Raw genomic sequence first — 26053 nt, 5'->3', positions numbered from 1 at the left:
TCAGATCTCAGCCTCCTGAGTAGTTAGGATTACAGGCATGAGCCACCAGTGCTGGGCAGCTGTTCTATTAAAAAAGGGAATAGCCAGGTGCCTATGTAATCCTATGTAATCCTCAGATCTCAACCTCCTGAGATCTGAGGATTGAAGCTCAAATCCAGCTCAGGCAGCAAAGTCTGTAAGATTGTTATCTCCAACTAACTACCAAAAAGTCAGAGGTGGGGTGAAAACGCCTGAGTGAAAAAGCTTAGGGATAGCAGCATCCAGGCCCTGAGTTCAAGCCCTTAGGACTAGTGCACACACACACACACAAATAATAACATTATACTGTGAATTTATTTAATGAGAACTAATGAAATCACACAAGACATCCCAAGTACAAAAAAGCATACCAAAAACAAAGGAGGAGGCAACAATTCTTGATAAGAAATGTACTCAGTACCTTGCTCATGTAATTGTAACCTCTCTGTACAGTATTTTCACACACACGGGCGCGCACACACACACACACACACAACTTTGTTTTTCAAATTCTTTATTGTGATTAAATGATTACATAATTTCCAAAATTTCACAGTATTGTGGGATAGTGATGCTTAAAGTCACAAACACATTCTAACTTTCATGGGGCAAATTGTCTATCTTGGTCTATAACATTTATGAGTTCTATGAGCTTTGAAATACAGTTATTTCTTCCACATTGGGTGATATGTACATTTCTTTTGTATTGCATAGCATCAGCTAGTCCCTCTTTCCCACTTGTTTCCCCCCCAAAAAAAGAAATAAGAGGAAAACTTCTAAAAAAACACAACAAATTTTTAATATTTTTATTGACCACTAAAAATGTAAATTTTTGTTGACGCTTTCATTCTATTGTCCTTTCCTAATTAAAAATTAACAGTAAACATAGTCCTTTAAAAAGATTATATTTTCTGTTAAAGTCTTTTGTTCTGGGATAAAATCAAGGATATATAGTAATTATATACTAAAACGTTTTTTCAACATGGATATGCTGAGCTAAGATTTTTTTTAGCGATATGAAAATGTCTGGCACTCATTTTATAAATATCTGTCTTATGGATGTTGTGATTGAGAAATTAGTGAGGCTCAGTGAAATGAGCAAGTATATTTCTATCTGAAGGGATCATGGATACAGGCTCTCTGCAAAGGATGTCGGCATGCTGAGAAAGGGCTGAGGATATAAAGACTTTGATATTGCTTAGTTATAGAACCCTTGTTTGGCAAATGAGGTTTGACAAATTATGGATCTTTAATGTTACCGTTGTATATATTATATATGCATACTATTTTTGTTTCTTCTTTGTGGAGGACTAATCTTCTCTTACCTGAGATTATCTTGTGTAAAATATATTAATGTATATCACCTTTATTACATGTTATTATTAATCCATCCATAATTTGATGGACTTGTTTTTCAGCTTTCAGTTTGAAGCATAAGTTTCTTACTAAAAAAATTTGAAAACCTAGAAATTAAATTCCTAGTGAGCAGAATAGTTGGCATGTGATTACATGCAAAGAAAATTACCAGTACTTTTCCTTAGCACATCAAGTACATTGGATATTTTATTACTGTCTAGAATTTAAGAATGAGTTCTTACAGTAATTACAAATACTTATGTATACACAGGAAATGTGTGATTTTTTTATTTTTATGAAGTTTTAACACTTAATTATATACTAAAGTTTTGAAACAGCAATCCATTATTTCAATTAAATTCTAATAATTGAGGAACTGCTGGACTGTTTTCCAACATAGCTATTCTAGTCTACATTTCTACCAGCAAGATACTAGGGTTTCAGTTTCTTCTACACTACTGTTTCTGTTGGCATAAATATACTAGTGAGTATAGTGTGTTATTCTGATTTTAATTTGCATTTCTCTGATGGCTAATATTATTAAGCATATTTTCATGTACTTACTGCCCATTGATAAAATTGGGTATTTTTATTGAATTGTAATATTTATAAATCCTATTATCAGTTTCCCATGAAGTAATATAGAAAGTTTTTTCTCCTATTCTATAAGTTGTGTTTTCACTGTCTTAATTTTGTCTTTTGAAGGTAAAAAGCTTAAAGTATTTATGTTGGTTTACTTTTTCCCTTTTGTTGTTTGGGGTTTTGGTGCTCCAAGAAACCATTAGGTAATTCATAAGATTTACATATGCGTGTGCGCGCCCATATATTTTTTTAAAGAGGTTTAGCTCTGAGACTTCTGGTTAGTAGTGCAGGCAGTTATTGTCTTAAGGAACTGAAGCATTTGTTAAGAAATTTGATTAGCAGTAGTATGTGCTATTCTTAAAAATGGTGTCATTGCTTGAGTTTGTTCTGTTTGGCTTTTCAACATACTGTTCTCTAAGAAACAGAGTAATGGGGGCACCAGCAGCACTGAATGTTGAGAAAACAATTAGAAATAAAATATTAGTCTTAAAGCAAATTTTTCATGGTTGTGATTTATGAATTGTGGATCTATGAAAGCCTTTACAAATTTCAGAAAGATGTAAATTGTGATAGAGCAAACAATTTCATTGTCATCCTTTGAAGAATATAAAGTCACCTTTATTGATGCAGGGAATTAGGAGAAAATGTTAAAGCATGTATTCTTTTGATGGTGTCTTTGAATCCTGTTTCTGAAGCTTGAACAAACATGATGATATAATCTGATTGAGTCAAAAGAATAAATTTAAACATCTGTGTTTGGGGCAAAATAATTGGAGGATCTTTTGGGCTTCAAGGCTTAAATAGCTTTCAAACTTTCAAACTTCAAAGTGTACTCAGTTTCCCAAAATAGATTTAAGAGCATGAGTAAAAAAAGATTTTGCGGTAATCTAAAATTGAAAATACTACTTGTGGTCTGGGGTTTAAAGTTTTTATCTTGCTTGCTCAATTTTTAGAGCACAATAGTCATTTTGAGCATAGAAATAATTTGCTGCAAACACAAACTCTATAACTATATTGTAATGATGCCTCAGCAATTGGTGCAAATGTGAAGATGTTATTTATCTATTTATCTATTTATTTATTTATTTATTTTTTTGGTTTGGTTGGTTATGGGGCTTGAACTCTGGGCCTGAGTGCTGTCCCTGAGCTCTTCAGCGCAAGGCAAGCACTCTACCATCTAAACCACAGCACCACTTCTGGTTTTCTGGCCATTAATAGGAGATAAAAGTCTCATGGACTTTCCTGACAGGGCTGGCTTTGATCCTGGCTTTGAACTGTGATCCTCAATCTCAGCCTCCTGAGTAGCTAGGATTATAGGTGTGAGCCACCCTAGCCTGGCTTAATTGTAATTTTTTTTTTTTTTTGGATGGGGAGTCATGGGGGTTTGGAATAATCTTACTACGTAGCTTAGGCAACAATTTGTGATCCTGAGCTCTGGGATTACATGTGTACATCGCCAGGACTGGCTTTCAGATTAAAAAATTTTGCTTAACGTGTATGTTCTTATGGATAAAATGTTTTCAGTGTGACATGAGTTTTCCTGGAGTTACTATATGGTTAAGAAAACTTAATAAATATGCTGATTAAGATTTTCTTTTGTACATTTTAAAATACACAACCTTATTTTTCTACGTGATTCCACAAGGAGATACTGAAAGACTTCTTCCCTGTCTGTTACAACACAGAAGATAAACTGAAATGCTAATTGTTTGGCATTTGTAGATGAAGAAGAAGAGACTGATAATTGATCCAGTCTTAATGTGTATGTGTCATGATGTGTTTGATGCATAGCTATACTCGTTCTTAACCATCTTCGTTATAGACTACTCTGCCAGAAACTCCTGATATTCTTTGCATTTGACTCTACTAGCCTGAAAGTTAGCTTCCCAAAATGGAATGTAGTTTCAGTGTTCATAGATTTGAGGCCAGAGATTTTGTCTTCAAGTTCACTAGATTTCATATTAGAATGTAGTCAAATTTAATATCTATGTGAGAGACAAATATGATAAATTTTTTTTTTGTCGGCCGTTGGGCTTGAACTCTGGGCCTGGGTGCTGTCCCTCAGCTTTTCAGCTCAATGCGAGCACTCTAGCACTTGAGCTACTGCGCCACTTCCGGTTTTCTGGTGGTTTATTGGAGATCGGAGTCTCATGGTCTCTCTTGCCCGGGCTGGCTTTGAACCGCGATTCTCAGATCTCAGCCTCCTGAGTAGCTAGGATTACAGGCGTGAGCCACCAGCGCCGGGCTAAATATGATAATGTTAAGGGCTTTGTATTGTCATTCTATAACTGGGAACATGCTGAATTCTTTTTTTTTTTTTTTGGTGGGGGGAGCAGCAGTACTGGAGTTGAACTTATTGGGTCCTTTCTACTTAGGGTCATATACTCAGGTTGGCCCAAACTAAGTTTTTCCTATTTATGCTTCTGATCCTATTTATGCTTCCTGTTTAGGTTGGGAGAAAATGAGCATGTTAGTGCTTTTTTTGGGTGGGGGCTCAAATGGGGTTTTGTGAGGTATTTGCTCCATGCTTGCTTCCCTATCTGCCTGTGGGGTCACTAGGATTAACAGCTTTTTCAGTGGGTCTTACCATGTTTGTTCTAGCTTAGAGGAGTATTCTTACCTGAATTCCTAGATGCTTCTACATAGGCTTATAGCCTTTACAAGACTGTCCAGTATTATACTTACATATCTCATTATTTTAAAGAAAGAGGGAATATTCTTTTTTTTTTTTTTTTTGTCGGTCGTGGGGCTTGAACTCTGGGCCTGGGCGCTGTCCCTCAGCTCTTCAGCTCAAGGCGAGCGCTCTACCACTTGAGCTACAGCGCCACTTCCGGTTTTCTGGCGGTTTATTGGAGATAGGAGTCTCACAGTCTCTCCTGCCCGGGCTGGCTTTGAACCGTGATCCTCAGATCTCAGCCTCCTGAGTAGCTAGGATTACAGGCGTGAGCCACCAGCGCCCGGCTAGAAAGAGGGAATATTCTAATTGTTTTACTCTTTCACCTAATAGCATGTATTCCCCTTAGTAAACACAGTTTTATGGAATGAGTAACTTTGACAGTAATGTTTGAAATACATCTTGGTAGATTTTTACTGTTACACAAGTGAACATTTATTGAGGTTTATCTTGTATTAATAAACAAAACTTTTCTGATAGTTTTCTTACTAAAGAAAATCTATAAAGATTTCCAACACTTATTGTTTTCATCTTTACATCACTTGAAATTTAAGTCTCTTCATCTGCTTGGCTGAGGATAAAGGTTTGTCTTCATTATATGTATGTCCTTTAAGCTGTGTCTCTGGCAATTAGTGTCCATTAATTACAGTTTGCATGGGTTTTACATCTTTAGGTAAGAACACCATACCTCTACTAATAAAATCTGAAAATGAGTCAAATGTGAAGGTGCCTTGTCTTCCTTAGGTCTTGCAGATCAGTGGGATTGTACAAGTTTCATTTCCCATATGCTAGTGCTCACAAGTTAGTGAGGAAAGGCGCAACATGATTCTGTTAGACCACAAAGCTAAAGCTGTCATTTACCAGATCAGACTTGCCTTCAGAGTTTAGAGAGAACATTAATACATATGTAGCTTCTAATTTACATGAATTTAGTTTAGATAAATATATTTGTTATAAAATGAATTTCAATTCAACATAGCAGTTAAGAGTAAAGTGCATCTTGATTAATGTCACCTCTTCCATCACTCTCTTTTCCCCTATCTTAAAACAAAAGGGAGATGAGAGGTTAGCACTTAATTCCACTAGTAGAGCTTGGAACAAACTTGAAAAATCCTGGTAAATTAGTGCCAATTGAGTGGGTTAGGAGAGTTTTTCAGAATACAGTCTATCACCTTTTATTGTAGGTCTGTGGACATAATCTGTCCACCAACATTCAGTTTAATCATTTGTTCTAACCACTTGAGTGCCAGAATTCTCTGGAAGCGGGGGGTGAGCTTGAAGAATTGATTAAAAATGAGTGAGAAAATAGTACAACTAATTGATAAAATGTGAGAAGAAGCTGGGCACTGGTGGGCTTGCACCTGTAGTACAGTAAACGTGGAAAATGCGAATGGATTTTTAAATATTAGAGAGTTTTAAAAAAGTTTTACATTGTTTTGAAGTAAGGCTAATGTGAAGTTAAATGGAGACATTTCTAGAGAAGGTAGGCTTATGAAGAAAGATGAGTTGACATCTAGCAAGATTTCTAAATTACTCTTAAACTTTCACTATCACATTTTAAACTATATAAATGAATCAACTTTACGTTCTCGTTGCTTAAATTCAGCAGTCACTGAAACACATCATATGTAGTTATTAATTATTTAACTTACTCGGTGGCAGTAGGCATGGGCCCCAGGGATGGGGTCCACCAGTATCCCTATTTAAACTATTTGTTTTTTCCCTTCCCTTCCACAAATTATAACAACATCAAATACAGTGAAAGCAGGGGTTATACCATGGGGGAGGGACATACGTAGCTACAAAGAAATAATCTTATAAATGAGTTAGAAACAATCGCATGAAAGAAAAAAAACATTTGAATACATATCTTAGGGTTCATTTCACCTAACATCAACTTATCTGACCATTTTTGCTTGACTCAGACATATACTAGTTATTGCAAATAAGGGAAACCATGGGACCTGTGTTTCTTTGGGCCTGGCTTACTTCACTTAATATAATTTTTTCTAAGTCTTTCCATTTCCTAACATATGTGGCAATGTCATTCTTTCTGATGGAGGCATAGAATTCCATTGTGTATATATACCACATTTTCTTGATCCATTCATCTACTGAGGGGCATCTGGGTTGGTTCCATATCTTAGCTGTGGTAAATAATGCTGCAATAAACATAGTTGTGCTGGTAGTTTTAGTGTGGTCTTGTTTGTGAACATTTGGGTAAATGCCCAAAAGTGGGATTGCTGGGTCATAGGGGAGCTCTATGTGGAGTCTTTTGAGGAACCTCCATACTAGTTTCCAAAGTGGTTGAACAAGTTTACACTCCCACCAGCAATTCAGTAAGGTTCCCTTCTGTCCACATCCCCTCCAGCATCTGTTGTTATTAGAGGTCTTGATTATAGCCATTCTAAATGGGGTGAGGTGCTATTTCAATGTTGTTTTGATTTTCATTTCTTTTACGGCTAGAGAGGTTGAGCATTTCTTCATGTGTTTATTGGCCATCCTTCTTTCCTCTTCAGAGAAATTTCTCTTTAAGTATTTGGAACTTTCTTTTTAAAAAGTGTATTATTACTACTCCTACAAAGGAGTTACAATTTCGTAAGTCAGTGTCTTGGTCAGTGCCTGTTCCTTGTTTCTCTCCCATTTTCCACCTCCTATCCCTAGCCTCAAGTTACATAGTTCAGGTTTTACATGCTGTATATTGAATATAATAACTACATTTGCTCACCCTCCTTACATTTCTATAATCTCCCTTTGCTCTTCCTCCAAAATATGTTTTCTTCCTGGCATTTGTTTCGATAAACAGTATATTATTCAGTGGAGTTAAATCTTTGGATTCCTCCCCTAAGTATAACCTCCTTTAGTCAGTTTGTATATAAATGCATTGAGCCCTCTATATGTTATCGTGTATAGTTGTAATTTAGATCTAGCTCCCAAGTAGGAGAGAAATGTGCTGTTTATCTCTCTGAGCCAGCCTGCTTCACTTAACATGATTTGTTCTAGGTCCATCTATTTTCCTGCAAATGACATATTCTTTCTAATGGATGAGTAAAATTCCATTATGTATAGGTACCACATTTTTCTTTTTGATCCACTCATCTATTGTAAGGTATCTGTGTTGGTTCCATAACTTGGTTATTGTGAATAGTGTAGCAGTGAACATGGATGTACATGTCTCTCTACCATATCCTGACTTTTAATGCTCTGATGTTGGTGGATCATAGAGTAATTCTGTTTAGTTTTAGTTTCAGTTTTTTTTTGTTTTTGGAGGAATCTCCAGACTGCTTTCCAGAGTGTTTGAATTAGTTTACATTCTTATCAACAGTGCGTGCAATAGGGTTCCTTTTCCCACACAGCCCCATCAGCATTTGTTATATTATTCTTTCCCATGAGCTAATTTCTAAAGTTTGATGTATGGTAGTCATTGCTTGACTACCACATTCATATATGCTATAAAGCAATTTATAAGTGAATGTGGACTCCACATTTTTGGTTTCAGATTGTTTCATTACCTTAAATAATAATGTAAGAAAGTAAGCTGAGGGGTCAGAATACTCACTGCTTCTGGGTTGTTATTCACTTTCCCATCAACCCCCTTCTGCTTTATAGTACTCCTTCTTTGACCTGGGAAAAAAGTAGCCAGTTTTGCCTCATAGTTCTTCCTGACAGTAACATGGAAATAAAGCAGAATTTGCGAAAGTTTCAAGTGGGATTTGCTGCATTCTTGGAATTAGAAAATTAGTCAGTACTAGTGGAATTTGAAGTTAGATTAAATTAAACTGTTAATATCTTTGTGACTACAGTGGAGAAAATGCGTGTTAATAGATTTCATACAGAACATTAAATTACCCAAGGTAGCATACATCTGGAAAAACCAAGAGCAGCAGATCCTATATATATGGCACATCCTTGAATAGGAACCTTCAAGTTACTTCCTGTTAATGTTTAAAAACTATTTTGATGTCATATCCTAAAGGAAATATTTTTATAATTATTCATATGGTAATCTATGTGAATAAATAAAATTAGAGGTACTAATTTTAAATTCTGTATAATTATAGAGAAGTCTTAACAGAAGCCTTATTAAATTTACCATTATAAACTGATACCAAAAATACTTTTCCAGTAATTCATTGTTGCTGATTGAGGCAATGGTCTCATTTGCTTCTTAGCTATTATTTAGAAGCTAGGAACTATGAATAATGCAATAATAGTGGACTGAATTTTGTTTAAAAATGGACATTGATTAATTCCTATTATAGGCACTGAATTGTTATGCTAATCAAAAGTGAGAGTTAAGAGAATTTTAAGTAGTTAATTTAAAATCTTCCTTCTTCCTTCCTTCCTTCCTCCCTCCCTCCCTCCCTCCCTCCCTCCCTCCCTCCCTCCCTCCCTCCCTCCCTTCCTCCCTCCCTCCCTTCCTTCCTTCCTCCCTTCCTCCCTCCCTTCCTCCCTCCCTCCCTCCCTCCCTCTCTTCCCCCTCTCTTTTTTCCCTCCCTCCCTCCCGTGTGTCTGTCTGTCATGGGACTAGAATTCAGGGCCTAAGCAGTGTCCCTGAGCTCCCCCCCTCCCCCCCAAGGCTAGTGCTCTACCACTTTGAGCCATAGCACCATTTCTGTTTTCTGGTGGTCAATTGGAAATAAATCTCCTGGCCTTTCCTTCCCAGGCTGGCTTTGAACTACAATCCTCAGATCTCTCCTTAGTAGCTAGGATTACAGCCAACAGTGCTTAGTTAAAAAAAAGTTTATTCTAGTGCTCTAAATTAGAGGTAGTTTCCCTGTGTTACCCAGGCGGGTCCTGACATAAGGTAATTTTCCTGCCTTATTCTCTTGAATAACTGAGACTATTGACCCATACCTTTGTGGTTTGGTTAGAATAAGAACATAAAATGTTGACATAATAGGAGAGGGAAATAATATTAACATGTGATAGAAGGAATGAGATAGTGATAGAATTATTTTCTGTGAGTTTCATATCATAAAAGCCATTAATAAACTTAAATGACTTGAAAATGCATAGGTTGATACTTTATAATAAACATCCAAGGAACATGTTCTTTTTAGTGTTTACTCCGTCCTTCCAGTTGCAGAAAGCAAGTAGAGCATGTTTGTTTTTTATCTTTCTAGGACCTTGGGGGTCACATACTCAAAGATGAAAGCAGACCCTGCATCAGCTCAACTGTCTGATTTCCTAGAGTACTTTGTTTAATTTTCCATCCTTCTCCTTCACTGCTCCACAATGAAGTCTTTCACAGGCACATCTTTGACAGTGAAGTCAGGTTTACTTTTATATCTTTTATGCCTTTCTCCTTTGGTTTTCCAATTAGTCTACTCATACCTGACTAATCAATAGATGCAAATTAAGTCATAGATGCTAAAGAGATTAAGAGACTTCAGAAATTTCTTGTGTGTGCGAGTGTGTGCATGTGCACACGCGGGCCTGCCTGTCTCAGCCTGTGAGTGTATGTATAACTCTTGGGGCTTGAACTCTGGTCCTGGGCATTGCCTGAGCTTTTGTGCTGAAGGTTTAGCACTCTACTTGAGCTAATTTCTGTTGGTTAATTGAAAATAAGAATCTTGGCCTTTCCTACCTGGGCTGGCTTCAAACCGTACTCCTGAGATTTCAGCTTCTTGAGTAATTAGGATTACAGTGTATTTAACAACAAAGTCTCATTTCTGTTTTAATAAAGTAAACTTTATAGTGTTCATTAGTACACAGTATAAATCTTCTCAGACATTTAAATTGGGCATGTGCAGCAAATCTGTAGTTCTAGAAAGGATAGTTCTTTGTTCCCATCAAACACAAAATATGGGAAAAATAATGATTCCCATTCCTTAAATGCATTTAATTCCAAATTACTATTTATTACAGGCTTGATTTGTTTTATCTCATTTAGTTCTAACAATATATGTTCCTCTGAAAGTAGATGATACTAGGCTTTACAGACTAGAGAGTAGTGTAAAGTTCTAGTATAGTATACTAGAATATAGCCTTGTTACAGTTTTTTTTTGTTTTTTTGTTATTGTTGTTGTTGGTCATGGAGCTTGAACTCTGGGCTTGGACACTGTCCCTGGGCTCTTTAGCTCAGGGCTAGCGTTCTGCCACTTGAGTCTACCACTTGAGCTGCTGCACCACTTCCAGTTTTCTGAGTGGTTTATTGGAGATAAGAGTCTCACAGACTTTCCTGCCCGGGCTGTCTTTCAACTGTGATCCTCAGATTTCAGCCTCCTGAGTAGCTAGGATTACAGGTATGAGCCTAGCTCTGTTATACTCTTAAAAGAAATTTTTGGCCAGGCACTGGTGGCTTACTCCTACTACTCAGGGGGCTGAACTGAGGATCATGGTTTGAAACCAGCCCAAGTAGGAAAGCCTAGGAGACTCTTAACTGCAATTAAGCACCAGAAAACTGGGAAGTGGAGCCATGGATCAAGTGACAGAGAGCTAGCCTTGAGCAAAAAATCTCAAGAATAGCACTCAGGCCCTGAGTTCAAGCCCCAGGATGGGGATCCCCCCCCAAAAAAAAGTACTGGTTTGTTTTTTGTTTTAAAATTTTTGCCTTTACATTTGTAACAATAACATTATTTTATATAATGTTTTTATGATGGTTTGCTGTATAGCTAGTTATGATAATGTAAATTTAGGTAATATAGTATTTCAGAGCTAAGTTATGGTTATTTCAAAATTGCTCATAGCTCTCATACCATTGGAACAAAAATTATATTTATAGTATTCTGAACTTCAAATGTGATATGCATTTATCTTAGCTCCTCCTGAAATAGATTTTGTGAAGAAGTAAATTTTATTGTCACTTTTTTTTTTAACAGTACCTGTAGAGATAAGATCTTCATTTTAACCACTAACTCTTCTGGGAAGGGTAGAGTACATTTTAACATGTTCTTAGCACCTTATGAAACTGCACAGGTATCTTTCAGGCCGTATAATAAATACACAGGGCATTAAAGCTTAGAATATAGATGATACATAGTTAAATGACCTAAGTATATACATAGGAAGTTTGAAATTGTTGGGAGGATATGGAGTCTAGTGGTGGGGAAGAATGATGCTCATTTGACTTCAAATAGCTATATACTATATAAGGTAGTTGGCAGATGGGTGTTTCTTGTGTTTTGTTTACATTGTTCATAGTGTGATGAATCCATGGGATTTACTGCTTTAGTTAAAAAGTGAATTCTATTGTAGGAGGCATAATGTTGAAGCAGGAAGTGTTAATTTGACTTCTGTTTTCAGTAAGGCAAAAGCCTTTCCACTTTCTCCTCTCTGTTAAGAGAAGCCCATTGGCTTTTGTTTAAGTCTTACTAGCCAGAGCTATTAAATATGTCTGCCTCTACCTACAAAGAAAAGATACACATGTTGCTACTTTGAACAAAAATGGGATTATGTACACAAAGAGACAATAGTGAATGAATAAGCAGTGTCCTATAAAAGCCTAACCCATTGTTGCTTCAAAATTGGGGGAAAAAACACCAGCCATTAAGTGATGCGCAATTATAAATTGTGAGACTCATTTTGAGCTTTAGAATTCTTTGGAGTTGTAGGAGAATGGGACTGAGGAGTGACCCTGACAATGAGCCAGTAGGCAGCTGATTATTAAGCAGCAAGTGGCAAAATATTCACTATAGTAATGGCTGCAGTGTCTTATGCCTTCTAATACTTTTGGGTAAATTTCTAAGGGGGTGTTACTGCATTTTAAAGTTACAGTGTTGTAAATATTAATTATGTAAGTTGTCAACTTTCGTAAGATGAAGTCCCTTATTTTTCTATGTACCTTGTGTTGTGTGTGTGCGCATCTTCCCTGGGGTTTGAACTCAGGTCTGGGCACTGTCCTGGAGCTTTTGTGCTTTTGTGCTCTACCATTTTGAGCTATAGCTCCACTTCCAGCTTTATTGTTGGTTAATTGGAGATAAAAGTCTCTTGGACTTTCCTGCATGGTTACCTTCAAACTGCTATTCTCAAATCTGAATAGTTAGGATTATAGTCATGAGCCACCAGCATATATATCACTAAAACAACAATAACAACAAACCAATTACACAGACTTAGAAGAGTATTTTAAAAACTAACTAGCTGCATGGAACTCTTGAGTGTTAGATGTTTGAAAGCCTGGTTTGCAAAGGTAACAAGGTAGTATTGACTGGTCAGTAGAGTTACATTGTCCTCTAGAGGGTGCCCAGTGACCTTGCTCTACTGATCCATCCTGTCTATCAAAAAGAAATTGGGCAAATGGATGTCTTTCCTCTAGCTAAGCTGATTTTCTTTTAAATCAGTTGATTGTCTGCTTGTGACAAGCAGAGACTTCCTTTGGAAAGAGACTTCCTTTCAAGACTGAGGAAAGTGGCTAACAGTTTGAGATCTGGCTCCTTAAGTCCACTGTCACCCACTCATCAGTTATGTCATCTTGGTCTAGGAACTTTGTGCCTCAATTTCCTTGTGTTTGAAACAATAATGCCTACTACAATAATATAGTAGGTCACAGATTTAAATGTTACTATGTGAAATAAGCAGTGCAAGTTGACTTTATTTTTGATACCTTTTGTAAGAACAAAATCTGTTTCCTCAGTCTTGACCTCAGTCTTTTTATTGATAACACAAAGAAGTTAGAATTAAATTGCTTTTCTCTTCCTTCTTCCCACTGTCTTTCCTTCCTTCTCTCTCTTGGCAAGTCATCAAACTTAGCCTCTTGCATGTGGGACTTGGCCTTCTGAGTCATAGCCTAGTCCTTTTGCTTTTTTGTTTGTTTTTAAGATATGATCTGGCAATTTTGCCCAAGGCTGCCTTGGAATCAAGATCCTCCTGTCTCTCACCTGCTGAGTAGCTGAGATCACAAGCTATAAGTGTGCAAGCCTCTAAGTGTGTTACACTGTATCCAGCCCTTTAACTTTCTTTTAATTTTCATATAATCAAAACAGGTTTTCTTTGCTACTTACGAAATATTTTTATATGTTGGTTTGGATTTATTTCTGCTATTTCTCAGGAACAGATGTTTTCCTCTTTCCTGAAGGCCTAGATTTCTGTGTGCCTAGTTTTCAATTTTTAGAAGGTTTTAAAGAATCTTAGAGGGTGCCACACCTGCTGGCTCATGCCTATAATTTTAGCTACTCAGGAGGCTGATATCTGGAGCATCATGTCTTGAAGCCAGTATAGGCAGAAAAAGTCCTTGAGACTCAATTTACAAATTAACCAGTGAAAGTCAGAACTGTAAGGTATGGGTCAAGTGATTAAATGCCAGCTGAGCAATCAAGCTGGGAGAATTCGAAGCCCTGACTTTAAACTTAGTACTGTCAAAATCCAAAACAATGAGAAAACACCTAACACTCTCAGGAGTCTACCAGTCAAACCCAATCATTGCTTCTAAAGGTGAGCCAGTCCCATAGAAGCTTAAGCCTACTATCATGGTAGAACCAGAGTGGAAGAGGAAACCCATGTGCTTGTGTGGGGGAAGGGAGTTTACCATACTCCCTATGGAGGGAGAAATGAGTGTGGCTTTTTTTTTTTTAAATAAAGCTTTCATGCATTTGAAACTGACATGGTAGAATGCTATTATTATTAGCCAGTGTATTGTGCAGTGAAGTGATTCCTGACATGTAGCCTGCTCCTGGAATAGGAATTCTTCTGGAAAGTGTGGTGCATTCTTATAACTTGAGGTGTATAAGATGATAATGGTTTCCCTGTGGAGCTTTAGCTTTCCTGACTGAGATAGCCTTTGTGCCATCTGTGAGTTGCTACCCTCTTGCACCTGGGGAGTCACATGGTGATGGTGATGGTAGGAGAGCTAGGCAAAGATAATAGTTCCTGGATTGCATGTCTGGCCTTAAGCTACCCTGCCAGCCTTTCGTGCAAACAGGTGCCAGCTGTGGCCTACTTAGGTTTTGTGTATTTGTCTAGTCAAGCCTGAATCATCAGAGTGGTACTTTTCAACTGATAGATAAACTTGGACATAAGATCTAGGTGAACAATCGTACAAAATAGATAATTTTCCTCTGGAAAAAAGTGCATTTTGAATTCTCCCTAGAAGAAATAATCCACATAGTTTTTCTGATTTCCTTTCTCATGAGGATGAATTGGGATTTTGTCACATTTTCTTATTTTCAGAAATAACTATCTTCTTAACTAAACTCTTACACGACTTCTTTCCCCTCACATTTAATATTATTGGAATCTGCAGTGGTGTTTTAGGTATGATAGCAGACATAAATTACATTAAATTCCAAAATTTTACAATTGAAAGTGTTTATAATTGAAAGTCTTCTTATAATAGTAGCTTTGTGCATTTTCACAAACTAATTTTCCTTGCTTTCTTTCTAAAGAATACTAAACTAACTGGCTCTGGTGGCTCACACTATAATCCTAGCTATTCAGGAGGCTGAGATTTGAGTATCACAGTTCAAAGCCAGCCCAGGCAGGAAAGTCCGTGAGACTCTTACCTCCAATTAAGTACCAGAAAACTGGAAGTGGTACTGTGACTCAAGTGTTAGAGCACTTGCCTTGAGCTGAAGAGCTCAGAAGCAGCGCCCAGGCCCAGAGTTCAAGCCCCATGACCAACCAAAAAAAAAAAAGAATACTGGACTTTGGGGGGTGGGAGAGGGTCCCACAAAACAAACCCAAGATCAGAGGCTCTTTAGCATTTTAGGAAATTTTGGCCATCTTTCTTCCCCCGCTTCCCCTTCCTTAGGTCATTCTAGTATAATTTTTCTAGTGAAAAAATTTGAGGTAGGCGTTGTAGGTCAATGTATGTTGGTTGGTTTTAGAGGTGGGATCGAGGTGCTGGTTGCTGAAATCCTAGCTACTCAGGAGGCTGAGATCTGAAGATCACAATTCAAAGCCAGCCCAGGCAAGAAAGTCCTTGGGGCTCTTATTTATCCCTACTTAACCAATAAAAAAACCAAAATTGGAACTGGCTCAAAGTAGTAGCATATTAGCCCTGAGCAAAAATTGCTCAGGAACATTGCCTAGACCCTGAGACTGACCCCCACCCCTCCCTGCCCTCCCAAAAAAGTTGAAGCTGCTGTCTAAACTGTAATAAGGAATAAATAATAATATTGTATTTTACCACACTTTTCTCTTTCCTAAGGTTCATGTATCTTGGAAAAAGTTTGGAGCTATTTAATTTTGTAAAATAATTGGACATTTTTGAAAAGACATAACAATTAGAACAAATCTGACTGCCTGTCTTCTCTAGCACTAGGTAATTTATATGATAGCCTCTATAATAATGTAGTGCTAAATACTTTATAAAACCTAATAGCTCTAATAAAAATCACATATTGCTTTATAATATGTAGTCAACATAAGATTAAAAATTAAATGTGATTTTGTGAACATGAAAGTCCTAAGTTTGGTTGCAGCACTAAGTTGACAATACAATGATAAAGCACATATTTATACATGGTATCTGGCTTATAGAATGTAGTACTTTACAATATCTTCTTTCATATATTCACTTGAAATAAGAACTAGTCCTTAGCCCTTACCATTCTTCTCCCCCCCCCCCCATCTATTTTGTGCTGATCCCAGGGCTTAAACTTATTAAGGCTGGGCACTGTCCCAGAGAGAGAGAGAGAGTGTGTTCTCAAGGCTAGTCCTCTACCACTTGAGCCACAGTTCCACTTCTGGCTCTTTTGTGGCAACTTGGAGATAAGGTGGTTCATGGACTTTTCCTGTCTGGGATGGCTTTGAACCGCTCTCAGATCTTGGTCTTCTCAGCAGCTAGAATTACAGGAGCCCCAAGTGTCGGGCTCTGACCATTCTTAATATTGCAACTCAGGCTTAACCTGCCTACCTCAACATTCATTCATTTATCCATCAGTTTACTTACAAGTAAGTATGTAGCTCTTATGGAGGCTTAAGCTCTATACTTAAGGTCTCATAGAGCCCAGACTTTCCTGAGCTCTTGATCCTCCTCCTTAGTTTCTGGGATCATAGGCATGTGCCATTGTATCCAGTTCCTATCAACTTTTGAGTGCCTAGCCCTGCTTGTCATTTGTGCATTTCAGTAACAGTCATCACCACCTAACATTGCACTCCATTCTGCTGGAATGTAGCCTGTGAAGTCAGAGATTTTGTTTTATTACCTTCGGTGGCAGAGGGCACACACATAACCAATCTCATGTGATATGCCTAAGTATTTGTCCACTGTGTAACTCCCTGGATGCATAGTCTAGTTTTTCCATTGCTATTGATTTATATGACAATGTTCCATTATATTGGGTAGAAACGAAAACTCCTTAATAACTCACTACTTGAAATTTTGTCTCTTGAACTGGAAGCTTAGTCAGTTTTTATGTCTTTATCTCCATGTGGGTTCAGTGGTATTGCTTTTGCATCACCTCATGTCCTTCTCTTCCTCTTCCCTTTTCTGGTCTCTTTATTTATTTGGTTTTTTTTGGTCAGTCTTGGGTTTTGAACTCTGGGCCTGGGCTCTGTCCCTCAGCTCTTCCGCTCAAGGCTAGCATTCTAGCCCTTGAGCCACAGTATCACTTCCGGCTTTTTTTGTTTTATGTGGTGCTGAGGAATCGAACCCAGGGCCTCATGCATGTGAGGCAAGCACTCTACCACTGAGCCACCTTCCCAGCCCCTGAGCTCTTTATTATTTATTTATTTATTTATTCATTCTTTTGGGTCTGGTCGTGGAGCTGAACTCTGGGCCTGGGCGCCATCCCTCAGCTCTTCAGCTCAAGGCTAGCGCTCTACCAGTTGAGCCACAGTATCACTTCGGGCTTTTTTCTCTTTTGATTATGTGGTGCTGAGGAATCGAACCCAGGGCCTCATGCATGCAAGGCAAGCACTCTACCACTGAGCCACCTTCCCAGCCCCTGATCTCTTTATTTTTATAAATTATATTGTCTTTCCTTTTGTAATTGTGGGGAATGCAGATTGTTTTGTTTCTTATTTAATAGTAAACTTAGAAGGATCAAACATTTAGTTGCACCATTTACTTGCAGTCTAATACTTGAAAGAAGTCACCTCTGTGCTTTCTTCCTCCCCCAAGAGATTAGCGAATAGACTCTTTAACTAGTAAAATTCCCTATCCTGTCCTTTCCCTCCATCTACATTGGCCAGTGGTTCCCAAGATATGGGGCAAAGTTTATATGTATAACTACTGCATAGGTCCTATGCAAGAACAATTAAAAGTGAGGGACCCAGAATGTTAGTTAAGTTCACCATTAAAAGGCATTTTTTTTCAAGTATCACAGTGTTTATTGATAGATACAAGTATATAAAATCAGGGCATGAACATGACTTGATAAATTAAGTAGACTTAATTTCAGTACTATAATAACAGGGACCAGTTCAAATTCTCACCATTTATTTCACACCCACAAAAACCACCAAGGGCATTAATAATCTCTCAAAACTGATCGATCAGCTTTGTGCAAGTAAACCATGTTTCTTTTAAAAAGACTTGTGCACTTGCCCAGGCTCAAGGACATTAAAATCTAGCACATAAAGCCCATTACTAGAGGAAGAAATACAGGCAATATACTTTGTAGTCAAGAATTAGCAGGGGTGTTCTCATTTTCATTGAAAATATATTGTTTAAATAAATGATTTTTGTGTTGTAGATTAATTCCTTTTTAAACTCTTGGTATCAAACACTGTCCCTGAGCTTTTCAAGGCTGGTGCCACTACCACTTATGCCACAGTTCTGCCTCCTATTTTTTGGAGGTTAATTGGAGATTAAGATTCTCATGGCCTTTCTTGCCTGGACTGACTTTGAACTGTAACCCTCAGATCTCATCCTCCTGAATAGGTAAGATTCCATTGGAGCCTTGGTTTCTCTTAGTTTTTCCTAGTGCACTCAACTCTGTATTCCTAGACCACAAAGATTGAAAGGCAAGTGAGGAAGGGCAGTCTTGTTATTTTCTCTCTTTTAGATCTTCACTATTGCCTCACCTCATTCTTCTACTGATTTCATTCTAAACTGTGTTTAGTTTAAAACAAACCCTGGCTTAGCAGCTGTCAACTTCGTTGCCAAGAAAATGTCAGATTTATGTATTTCTAAAGCATGGTAAGTTGTACCAATAATATTGGTATGGGTTTTTTCTTTTTTCTTTTGGTATATGCGGGGAAATTAGTAAAATTTGCACATGGATGATGTATGTTCATAAGACAAGAGTTAGGGGGCAATGATTCATATTTGTCCATACATTCTCATAGTAGTTTTCTGGTTGCAGCTAAAGTTTGTTGACATTTACATTTTCAAATTACTTGTCATTTAAAGTTAGCAACCTGGGGTGGGAAGAGTAGGGATAAACAAAGATAATAAAAGGGTGATTATGGTTATAGTAATTATACATATGGATAGATATGTCATAAGGAAAATCCCTTCATACAGTTAATATAATATGATAAAATGTTAATCAACTAAAGGCTTTTAGTGTGTAGATGTTAATGTGTCACTTATAATAGCACTTGGAAATAGCACTCAGGACAAAGTTTAAAATACTTGTTGCTGTACTTGAGTTTGTGACTTTAATTGTCTTTTATTTCATTATCTGGGGCAGGTGATTTTTGTTGTGTTTTAATAAGTTTTTAATATAAGATACTTATGTGATGCTACCAATAAAAGAGCTGAAAAGTGGTAGTTGCATGATTAGACACCAGTGCATGCTTTTGCTGTGCTTCCTTTTTGTAGATGTGTGATTCTGAAAATAGCAAATTTTTAGAAAATAGATCACAGTATACAACATTTGAATCTCTATAACCTAACTCACTTTAATAATGGGACACATAAATAAACACACACAAGACTGGACACCATAAAGACTGACACACATACATATACATATGTATTTATATTTGTCAGTACTAGGGCTTGAAGTCAGGGGCTGGGTGCTTTTCCTGAGCCTTTTTGTGCTCAAGGCTAGTGCTCTACCACTTGAGCCATAGTGTCAACTTCTGGCTCTTTCTGAGAGTTTATTGGAGATCAGAGTCTCATGGACTTCCTACCCATGGCTTTGAACTATAATCCTCAGATCTCAGCCTCCTTGGTAGCTAGGATTATAGGCGTGAGCCACCAATACCCAGTCATAAAAAATATTTTTCTTTTTCTTTTAAATATAGTTTTATTGTTGTTATTAAGCTGGTGAATATAGAGGATTACCATTTCACAATTCAGGTAATGCATGTATTTCTCTTTTGGATGTCACCTCTTCCTTCATTTTACCCCAGTTTCCTCCTCCTGTTCCTGCCACAAATTGCATGATTCTTTTTTACATAGTGTGTATACCATGACTACATCCTTCCGCTTTCCATTTCTGTTGGGCCTCTTTTGTCTATCCTAAAAAGACAAATCCCCTTTCAAAGCAAAAAGAAATACTGACAACAAAAAAAGAACCACCCTCCCCATACTTTCATTTCCTGAACTTTGTTTTGATAAATAGTTTGTAGATGTCCAGAGGAATTGTGCCTTTGGGTTCCTCCCCTAAAATGATTCTCCTTTTGTCTGATTGTCTCCAGTACAATCCTGAAGATTGAAACCAGGGGCCTTGTGCATGCAGGCTAAGCATTAAAAAAAAAAAAAAACCCTCAGCCCATTAAAAAGAAACTCAATATGCAAATCAATTTTGCTGAGATTCTTATCCTTTAATTCAGATTTCCCCACATTCTCCATATTAAACACAAGTTCACTTTTAGCTTCTCTTTAAGTATGTTAGGTATATGCTTTTGGGGGCTGTTACTGGCCACTGAAGCCTAGGATTAGGTTACATTTCTATTGTAAATGTGAAAATTTTCATTGTTTTTATCTTTCTTCATAATGAAAAAGCTTTTACTATCTATTAGCTTTCCAAAGCAATCCATAAATGGAATAAAAGTACCACTAGAGAACAGCCAAGATATATTTATCTCACAGAATCTTTCTATCTTTCTATCTTTCTTTCTTTCTTTCTTTCTTTCTTTCTTTCTTTCTTTCTTTCTTTCTTTCTTTCTTTCTTTCTTTCTTTCTTTCTTTCTTTCTTTCTCCTTTCTCTCCTCTCTCTCTTTCTTTCTCTTTCTTTCTCTCTTTTTCTTTCGGTTCAGTCATGGGCCCTGAACTCTGGGCCTGGGCTCTGTCCCTCAGCCTTCAGCTCAAGGCTAGCACTCTACCACTTGAGCCACAGCGCCGGTTCCGGCTTTTTCTTTTTGCTTATGTGGTGCTGAGGAATCGAACCCAGGGCCTCAGGCATGCAAGGCAAGTGCTCTGCCACTGAGCCACCTTCCCAGCCCCATCTCACAGAATTTTTACATCTAAAAAATCTCCTAATTATATGTAGTTAGGTCGATCTAGGTATCATCTGTGTCTTTCTATGCAAAAGGCATATTATAAAATCAATACTTCATACGTCATTTTAGATAACATGTTCTGAGATGTAGATTATAAAAATCAAGTATTTTGTTTGAGAACTAAAACAAAGCCTACAAGCAAATATTTCACTATAAGGAGAACTGATGGATTTAGTTTATGTAGTGCACAAAGTAGTTTTTCATAATTAGTATGTGCTCATGAAATTTTTCTTTTAATGGTCAAACAACAGCCTCTTTTGGCCTCTTGGAAACAGTGGTAAAAATTACTGGTATAGTCAGGCTCTTGTAATCTTCTCTTAGGAGTTAGTGTGGGGAGGAGTTTTCACATCTATATTCTAATCACTTTAGAAGATGCTAAAAATGAGATTATTAAGGGAAGATTGAAATACAGAATTGATCACTCTTAATACTGATTGGTCTTATTCTAAGAGTAAATTAAGATGTTAATTAATTAAGATAAAATCGTGATTAAGGAGACATTTAAAAGGCTTAGACTATTATAAACAGTGTACTACTTGTAAGTAAATAATTTATCTTTTATTTCTATGTTGTATATTTAAATATATACATAATTTAGTAACATTTTAATTATAAAGAAATAGAAAGCATGTGTGCCAAAACTTTTTGCCTGGTAAGAGTACTCTGCTGATTTTTGGATAATAAGCAGCCCTCTCTAGTTTTAGTGCGAAATATAAAAGTAAAATAAATGATGTTTATAACAAGTAGCTCTGAGTTAATTGGAAGCTAGTAATAACCAGTTTTTGTTTGGACTGAATCATATTGTCTGTAGAACACTTCGCCTTGTAAGTGCTGGGAAAGATCTACCAGTTCCCCATGCCATAAAACCAGTGTATGTCATACCAAGACACAGAGCTCTCACTCCCTTTTCATGTCTTGAATCACTAGAGGCTGGTGGTATATTGTTGATAATTTCAGTGCAGGTGCGTTATGTTTAGTGAATGTTACTTTTAACGTGGCTTAACTGCTCAACACTGTATTAAGGAGCACTAATATTAGCATGGACTGGAGGTAGCCAAGAGGACACTTCTTTCTGTAGTTAGCATTTTAGTGTTTACTCATTCACCTCTTTGAGGTAGGAGGCAAGCCATCCACACATCATGGGCTCTGGCTGGACATTACCATAGCTCTGTCACTCTCACTAAAGTTGATCTCTATTCTAGTATAGATGGAACCTACACTTTGGAGTGTAGGTACCTTGAGTACACTCTTCCTGATATGCTGTGTGAATGATAGCTTTTTCATTGCACAAAAGGTTCATGGACAGTGTGCAATTCCTCTCTTTGAGTTGACTTGAGTTCACTGTTAACCTCTTAGGACTTTTCTAAAGCTTTGTCATTTATGAGGAACTCAACTTGCAGCTGTTTATGATAGCAATTACTTTGGGGAGATTGTCACTGGTGAGGCCATTGAAGTCTAAATAGTGTTTCTAACATAAAGTTTGATATAGAAAATCTTAAACTGTATCTGTTTTAGGGAACACTGAATACTTTACTTTCCTTTTTCTCAGCGTCAGCAACAGCAACTTGTGATTGGCGGTACCGGATATTTCACTTGCACATCCGTACATCAATGCACTGCCAATGGTAAGACCCCTCTGACTCCCTTGCCCAGTGTTTCATAGGTCTGCTTATTATTCTCTTGATTTAGACAGGCTTTTGAGAGTTCTGAAGTTTTCTCAACAGCTTGATAAAAATTTCTAAACTAAGTACCTTTGAAAAATGTGTAATTTAATTGAAATGAATCCCAGATTTTAGTCAAAGAAACCTCTACTTTGAGGATTTCTGTTTTCTGCAGTGTTAAGAAAACTAACTGGTTGTCAGGATGAAAAGTATTATAGATGTGGCCTTGAGTTGTGTCAAATTAAGTCCATTTTGTGAATAGATGTTTCTTGTTAAAATGTTGAATAGTAATAATGGCCTTTTTGTTGTTGTCTATCATTTCAGTGAATTTGGGGGGGCATTTTATTTAAGCTATGTCTAATGACTAGCTTAAGAGCCATTTTACCTATTTAGAAGAAGTTTCTGGATTCCTTTCTTGTGGATAGGGACCATATGATTCAATAATAACAACTGGATGTGGAGCAGCTGAGATTGTTTTATTTCCTGAATATGCTAGAAGGCTTTGACCTTTACCAGTCTCAGATAACTTGTCAAAAGTAGGTGATAGAATTGGATTAAAATTTTCAATGTGTTTTTCTAGTTGTAGGTTATGTGATCTTGCTACTTGACTAGAATTCAGCATGGTTTTCTCTTACATAATTCCTTACCAAAATGGTATTGCTGTGTTTTGGGGATATCAATAAATAGGAGAATGATTGCCTTTTCCTTTTTCCAGTGTTAGGAACTGAATCCAGGACCTAATCATGCATTCAAATATTGAGCTACAACCCAGCCCAAATACTTTTAATTACTTACACAGAAAAATCTTCTATTTAAGGGGCTGGGAAGGTGGCTCAGTGGTAGAGCGCTTGCCTTACATGCATGAGACCCTAGGTTTGATTCCTCAGCACCACATAAGCAAAAAGAAAAAGGCCGGAAGTGGTGCTGTGGCTCAAGTGGTAGAGTGCTAGCCTTGAGCTGAAGAGCTAAAGGACAGCGCCCAGGCCCAGAGTTCAGGCCCCATGACCGGACCCCACCCCCACCCCCCCAAAAAAAACAAACAAACAACTATTTAAAAATATTTTATGCTGGTGCTGGAGGCTCAGGCCTGTAATCCTAGCTGCTCAGGAGACAGATCTGAAAATTGCAGTTCAGAGCCATCCTGGGCAGGAAAGTCCATGAGATTCTTATCTTCAGTTAACCACCAGAAAACCAAAAGTGGAGTTATGGCTTAAAGTGTTATAGTGCTAGCCTTGAGCAAAAGAGCCTAGGGAGAGCACCCAGGCCCTGAGTTCTAGTCCCACAACTGACCAAAAAATACTTTTTTATATATGCATTGCCCAAATGTTGTTTTTACATAAATTTTATTTTAATTAAATATAATAATAAATTTGATTTAATAATCAGAGCTGTAAAATATATATATATATATATATATATAAGGTTTACATAGATGAGTAAGAAAGGATTTATTTATTAAAAGAACAAATTAAGAATAAAAATGAATCAGAATAAGATTGAAAATATTTCTAGCAGTATTTTTTTGTGAAGTACTGGATTTTGAACTCTGGGCCCTCTGTGTGCTAACTAGATAGGTGCTCTACACTTGAGTTATGGCCACAGCTCATAGTGATTATTATTTTATTTATTTTTGTGTGTGTGTTTTTTTGCCAGTACTGGCATTTGTATGTGGTTCAAGTCTGGCACTCTGGACCACTAGTTCACTAGTGCCACAGCTCTACTTCTGCCTTTTTGCTGCTTAATCGGAGATACTAGAGTCTCAGAGACTTTCCTGCCCTGGTTGTCTTCGTTTGAATCTAAGATCTCAGCCTGCTGTGTAGCTGAGATTACAAGAATGAGCCATCAGTGCCCTACTAGTGATTTTTTTTCTTTTCTTTTTGTATGTATTAGGCATGATTGATATAAATGTGGAAAAAAATACTAAGTAAATCAGGTATAAGATGAGCTAGTTGTTTCAGTATTTTCCCTTTGTAATCTAGCTAAGACAATTTGTTTTTAAGATAAACTTTTATGTTAACAAAGAGGATTTCTTTTCTCTCAATCATTTTCTGAATTCTTGGGGTGGGGGGTAGATCTTTTTCTTTTTTCCTCCCCATCTTTTCCCCCTTCTTCATCTTCCTCAAGAGTAGCTAAATTTCAGGTAACATTCTTTTCCTGCCTTTCACATATGACTTGATTTTTCATTGACTTACAAAATACTCGCTAAGTTCTTCAGATTGCTTTTATGACTCATTAACTCTAATTCAATCTGCTATTTTCCCAGGAGCATTTGAAATTTTCACAGGCTCCTGCATTTACTGTATGAGATATCAGCTTTGCATTCTTCATTTGTGGTCCACATTTGAAACCTGTTATTTTTCTTGTTTGGTTGTGATGTCTTTCTCCTGATAATCAGTGTTGACCTACCTGCCTGATGATGTTCTGTATCCACCTGTGGAAAGCCATGTCTGTCTTCAGTGAACTGTTTGTACATTGTTTCATTTGTTCTGTTCTTCAAACAGCTCAGAAGACTAGTTTTGATTAGATCATCTTACATATATTTGACAATTTTGTTGAAAAATTGTTGAAGTCATTTTTATCTCATGGTCAGAGAAATTGAAGCTCATTGTTAGTTGAATAAAATTTGTGTTTAAGAAACTAGCTTACAATTTACCTGAGGACTGTGAAGCCAGACATATTTGCACAGAGTGCTATTGAGTTTATAGATATTGATTAAAAATGGTTTTCTAGGAACTTCTGTGATGATACATCATTCTAGGCTCAGCCTCTTCTGTGTACTACTCCCCACCCCACCCCCCCCCTTTATCTTTTATTATTTGAGACTTTGGTTACTCATGATCAAACATGATCTGAAAATACTAAGTGGGAAGTTTTCATGAGTTTTAAATTTCATGCATGATAAAAATCTTGATTTGCATCCCTCTGTCCTGCCTGGATTGTATCTAGTGTGCCCACATTGCATATCCTTTCTCCTCCCTCCCTAGTCACTAGCCATCAGGGCTATCAGATCAGCTTCCACAGTATACTGGTGCTTGCATGCAAATAACCCTTACTTTACTTAATAATGGCACATAAGAGTCAGTAGTGGCAATTCTGCAGGATATGTAGGAAAGCATCAGACTACCATACCCAGTATGCACTAACCTGTATTTACACGTAGCCATAAGGGTATAGGGGGCGCTATTGTACCTCACTGTTTTCCTCTGAAAAATCACAGAATATTTTGTGGATATACACAATATCACCAGCATCTTGATTCTTTTTCTTTTTCTCTTTTTTGATTCTTTTTCTTTTTTTCCCTCCCTTTTCCTTTTTTTTCTGGTCATGGGGGTTGAACTCAGGTCCTGGGCTCTGTCCCCGAGCCTTTCTTTGCTCACGTCATAGTGCTCTACCACTTGAGCCACAGCACCACTTCTGGCTTTGTTTTTTTTGTGAACACTTCAGTATTAATTATGTTCACATTGATGTTTAACAGATCCTC

The 26053-nt window shown here is 37.2% G+C and overlaps 1 protein-coding gene across 6 annotated transcripts in view; it reads left to right on the top strand.

Moving 5' to 3' along the window:
• Positions 1–26053, top strand: part of Tbl1xr1 (transducin (beta)-like 1 X-linked receptor 1) — a 153282-nt gene that overhangs the window by 45360 nt on the left and 81869 nt on the right. For 3 of the 6 annotated variants that reach the window (XM_013016227.1, XM_013016225.1, XM_013016224.1), the window contains exon 2: positions 22461–22536. The exons of 2 other annotated variants lie outside the window; for them this stretch is intronic. The gene's annotated coding sequence lies outside the window, so the exon portion shown is untranslated. Of the gene's footprint in view, positions 1–18379; positions 18399–22460; positions 22537–26053 lie in introns of those variants that run through there. One more of the 6 variants, XM_013016226.1, reaches the window with a different exon arrangement.

The sequence above is a fragment of the Dipodomys ordii genome, unplaced genomic scaffold (genome assembly GCF_000151885.1).
Source record: "Dipodomys ordii isolate 6190 unplaced genomic scaffold, Dord_2.0 Scaffold30, whole genome shotgun sequence".
Classification (NCBI taxonomy): Eukaryota; Metazoa; Chordata; class Mammalia; order Rodentia; family Heteromyidae; genus Dipodomys; species Dipodomys ordii.
Note: the sequence above shows the minus strand (reverse complement) of the source record. Positions and strands in the feature narration are given on the sequence as shown.